Source organism: Apis dorsata, unplaced genomic scaffold (assembly GCF_000469605.1).
Source record: "Apis dorsata unplaced genomic scaffold, Apis dorsata 1.3 scaffold_293, whole genome shotgun sequence".
Classification (NCBI taxonomy): Eukaryota; Metazoa; Arthropoda; class Insecta; order Hymenoptera; family Apidae; genus Apis; species Apis dorsata.
The window spans coordinates 848,106-853,447 of NW_006263568.1; the positions used below are offsets into that span (position 1 = coordinate 848,106).

A 5,342-nucleotide genomic window follows, 5' to 3' on the forward strand; every position below is an offset into this window, starting at 1 on the left:
TTAATAATATTAAAATATCGAATTCCGATATTTATATATATATATTTTTATGATGAAAGTAAAATGATATATTTAATTTATAAATGACATATTTATCAGAAAATTTAATCGCTATTTTCCGGAAACCAAATTCAATTAATTTTATTAAATTGTTTCTTTCATAACATATCATTATTCACATATTAATGATATTCTGTATTAAAGAATTTGAATTTTTTTTTAATAATATGATGATATGATGATATCAAATTTACATAGTATTTAATATTTATAATTTTTTAAAATTCTGATTTTTGGAAAAGTTAATTCGTTTTCATCCTTTTTTTTTATAGAAAAAAAAATATAAATAGACTAATGATTTACTTTAATAAATTTACATATGTGAATCGTTTTTTAAATCACAAAAAAATTTATTGATTAGCATTATCTTTTTTTTTATCTTTATTGATATTTTATCTTAGTGAGTGAAATATAGATATTTTTTTAATCTCAAACTACAAACGAAAAATTATTCTATATTCTTTTACAATTTAAATTAATTATCAGAAATAACATAGTTAAATTATTTATTAGTTTAGATTTATTTATATTTACACATACATATACATTTTTAATAGTGAAAATTAATACGTGAACTTTCATTTGTTCATATGATCTTACTGAAATCAATGTCAATTATTCAATTTTTTTTTTTATATTTAAAAGAACTTGGAAAGAACTCGTAATTTCAATATAATATTTTTTTTCAACCAAAATATTTAATAGTATGTGTATATATATTTTAAGCTATGAATTGCGATGAATCATGGCAGCAAAAAGCGACGCCCTATCGCGTTCAAATATTCGACAGTTAATGGACGTTACTATTTTCAATGCATACCATCGACCGGGCTTCAGTCTCGTAACTGGACTATCCTGTTATTTTTCTTGTGTGCAAAACAAACATTAGGCATAAAATGCACGCTTAGGCATTTTCTCTGTTGAATTATTTTTAAAAAAAAGAAAACTCGAACAGAACGCGTCGAATGTGAAGTTTTTTTTTCTAATCTGATTCAATAATAGTCAAATAAAAGTTGATTTATATTCGTTCAAGCAATTTATTTCAAGTAAAAATAACGCAATATTTATCTTTATCATTTATTAGAAAGAGAAATGTGTTATTATTGTTTTGAAGATTGTATTCTCTACTATTGATATATGATTATAAAGTGAAATAAATTAGTAAAATAAGAATACATATTATATGTATTTGACATATATATGTGTGTATATATATATGTATTTGAAATAGATGAAAATATATTGTGTTAGATTAATTCTATGTTTAATTTTAACTCTCTAAGTCAATATCTATGTTAATATTTTAAAATTCTAAATCAATTTCATTTTATTTCGATTTAATTATTTTTTATTGTTTGTTTTATTATTATTATTTGATGATTTTATAGGAATGTATATGACTTTTATAAGAAATCTTGTTTTTAAGCAATCCGATACATAATGAAAAGGTTAAGTAATATTATGTTGGTATGCAGAAAATTCTAGTAATCAAAGTTTTCGAATCACGAATCTTCTAAAAATTTTATGCTATAGTAAATTTGCATAGTTAATGTATACACGTGTAATATATAAACAGGTAATAGATTATACATTGGATTTTGTGAATGCTTCGTAATCAACGAAACATTATTTCATTTCGCTATTAAATTGTTTGGTTGGAGTTAAGTGGAGAAAATTTTATATTGATAATCAACAAAATAAATTATAACTATTTTGAAGTTCAATCATAAAGCAAAATACACAGATTATTCGTGAATTATAATATTACGATTCAATGAAAACAACGTTGTATACGAAGTTATGACAACTAGAGAAATGTTAATACCTCTTCAGTTTATATCTATCTGGAAATTGTTCAATGTATACGCTATAGGATTTGTAATTCGACATATATATAAAACATTTCATATAATTGGATAATTTCGAAACAATAAAAAATTTGAAAAAAATTGATATAATGCATAATTTCGAAGATTTAAAGTTTTATATAAATATATAACTTTTTTCGAAAACAATTATATTTCAAAAATTTTTAATCATTTTAATTCACTTAAAATTATAAATTCCATATGTTTTTTTTTTATTGTTCTTTTTATTTCCTATACTTTATATGTTATATATAATTGTTTATATTTGTTTATATAGAGAAAAAAATACATATTACAAAATGAAAAATTTTACTAAAAAAAGATAAAGTTAACCTCGAAATTTTATATATATATTATTATATATTTATAATATTATAGATTATAATCAAAAATGTTTCTGTATTATTAAAGTGGTTATTGTCAATACATGTGATTTACAACTTTACAATTAATAATAATTAAAATTTTGTATGAAAAATTTTGAAAGTGAAATGAAATTATGAAATAAAATATAATAAATCAAAAGGAAAAAGACAAATAATATTCTAATTTTATTAGACGATAAAAAATATTTATTATTAATCTGAATTTTTATTCAAAATCCAATTGTAGCGCACAATTAAATGGAAATAAAAAGAAAAAGAAATCAAATATGAAAGAAATGAAAGATTTTCCATTTAAATATGTTTCGAAAAACACAGATATATTTTTAACAAATTTCCCATTGGAATAAATGTGAACTGATTTTTAATATTTTTATCTGTTTTTCTGAAATATATGAAAAAAAGTAATTATAACAACAAATAAACTAAATTTTTAATTCTTTTATCTGTATCCAATTATTAATGCAAAATAGAATAAAATCATCAATATCAAATAGAACAGAATAATTTATAAATATCTTTCATAGCTATCTTTCATTTTTTGTTATGAAATATCTTATTTGAAAATTTCCATAAAAATCGATCTGAAATAAATTTGGTCACGTGATATGATCACATCAATATGCAACATTATTGACATTCTATTATGATATTTATAACATTCTATTATAATTCTATAATCCTAAGTCATAAAAATAACAGAATCTTTAAATTCTTTTTATTTTTATTGTGATTATTATTAATGATAATTATCGTTAGTTTTACATTTAAAAATATAAAACTTAAAACAAGATATTTTCATTTTTTCTTCACATCATAACATATCCCGTAACCATCCATGGTATCGGATCGCTATTTTTGATTCTTGTATAAATATCTCTTGCTTGCGTAATCGTCACCATTCATCTTTGCAGATTCAACTTGCATCATCTTCGACTTCTTCACAGATGTCAATGTACTATTACTGTCCCAACATCGAACCATGCTATAACAACTATCTTAAAATATAGTTATCGATATACAAATCTTGATAGAATTTTTTTCTTCTTCTATCTTCCTATATCCTTTCCTTCTTTTCTTCTTATGTCCGTGTTTTTATCGCTTGTTTACTTTTTCACATGTTTTCATTTCATAACCTCACTTTTACAATTATAATATTAAAAAGTATGATACAATTAAATATTTGAAAAAAAAAACAATTAAAAATGAAATACTATGTAATGTCTTACTGAGTTGGAATTTTAATGGATTAATAAAAATTAATCTGTAACTATTTAAAATTAAAATTAAAATTAAAATTATGTTAAATAAATGATTCTCTTCTCAATCTAATCTAATTAGGATTTTATCTATGATATTATTAAAGTCACATCGATTATTTTATTTATTATTTCAAATTACTTTGTCTTCGATATGATAAATTAATAGTGGGTGGATAGAGGGGCGGAAATGATCTCGAATGAATTGTAAAATAATTTCATTTTTTTAATGCAACAGTGATATATTCGAATTCAATGCCGATAATTTTTTTCCATCCTGTCAACGACACTATAAATCTGTCTTTAGGGAATATCAATTATTTTTGATAAATGAAATATAGCAACAGAATTGATGTTATATTAAATAGAAAAGAAAAAAATGGCAGAAAAAGAAAGATAAAGTACAGACAAAAAAAGAGAAAAAAAGATTTTTTTATAAATAAATAATAAATAAATCATATATTTTTTTCTTTATCTTGGGAGATATTTAAATTTAAAGAAATGAATAAAATAATATTCATGAGAAATGAAAGATATGAAAGTTTATTAAACATGAAATGTATCAAATCAATAACAATTCATATCATGTAATATTTAACAGACTGATCATTTTAATATAGATTTAATGATGCAAATACTAATATTTTATTATATGTGAATGTGTCAAATATAATATTTATATATTACATATCTAATTTTATAAATTTAATATTACAATATTATAATATCATAAGTCATAATAATTTTCATATTAAAACAACATTAATAATATAGTTTATATGTTCTTTTTTTTTTCTTTAAATGTATAGAAATTTTCACATATATCATCTTGAATATATCATGATTTCTAATGTAAACAAGCTTTTTCAAATAATGTTATCGAATCAAAGAGAAAACAGTGAGAAAATTCGCTCAATATGCTCTTTCGAACAGTAATCATCTCGTCTGTACGGAATGACACGATTGTATTATTATGAAACAGTCGATTCGTTGATGAAAATATTTCGCCTAGATAGCGCCACTTGTATTCTCAGCATGATTATAAACATGTGTACGTGCACTGTGATTACTTAAGTGTAGCTTTCTGATTGCAAAGATATGTGTGCAGTGAAACACACGATAAAAAAGCAGAAATCGACACACACTCAGTTCACTTATGTACTACTATTTCTTGACTATTTTTATTTTCTTTTCATTCAAACTTTTATTTTTGCTTCCGATATTAAGTTTCTTTCGAATTAAATGTATTTATTTGCTTTTTGAAAAGAATACTTAATTTTGTCACTTTCCAAATAAAATTTGATCTGTTTGATTTTTTTCTTTCTTTTTTATTCAAAAAAAAGTGTCCTACTTATGAACATGTAAATTAATTCACATAAGTGTGTGTAAATACATGTCATGCACATAATAATATATTAATAGTACCTTTGGACGAATATTAATAATTTATAACTTCAATATATTCCTTCTAATAATATTACACCTGCAAGTATTTATCGTCATCATAAATTACTCAAGTAATATACGTTTACAGGGTCATCCAACACTTGATTATTAATACCATGCAATTTGGTTTAAGTGGCGTAACTAGTTATACACCTATACGTATAACCTATACGCTCTTTCATAGTTGATATTACCATAAAATCTGCATAAAGCCTGATTTCACACTTGACGAGCGCTTTTTCGCCAATCTTCGAAGTGATATCATAAAGCTTTTTTCTCGGTTAGACCGTGACCTGATACAAAAAAAAAAAAAAAAAAAAAAAAAA

At 22.2% G+C, this 5,342-nt stretch overlaps 1 protein-coding gene across 1 annotated transcript in view; it reads left to right on the forward strand.

The window, feature by feature from the left end:
• LOC102674352 (thyrotropin-releasing hormone receptor-like) overlaps positions 1 to 5,342 on the forward strand; it is a 12,001-nt gene that overhangs the window by 1,600 nt on the left and 5,059 nt on the right. The window lies entirely within an intron of this gene.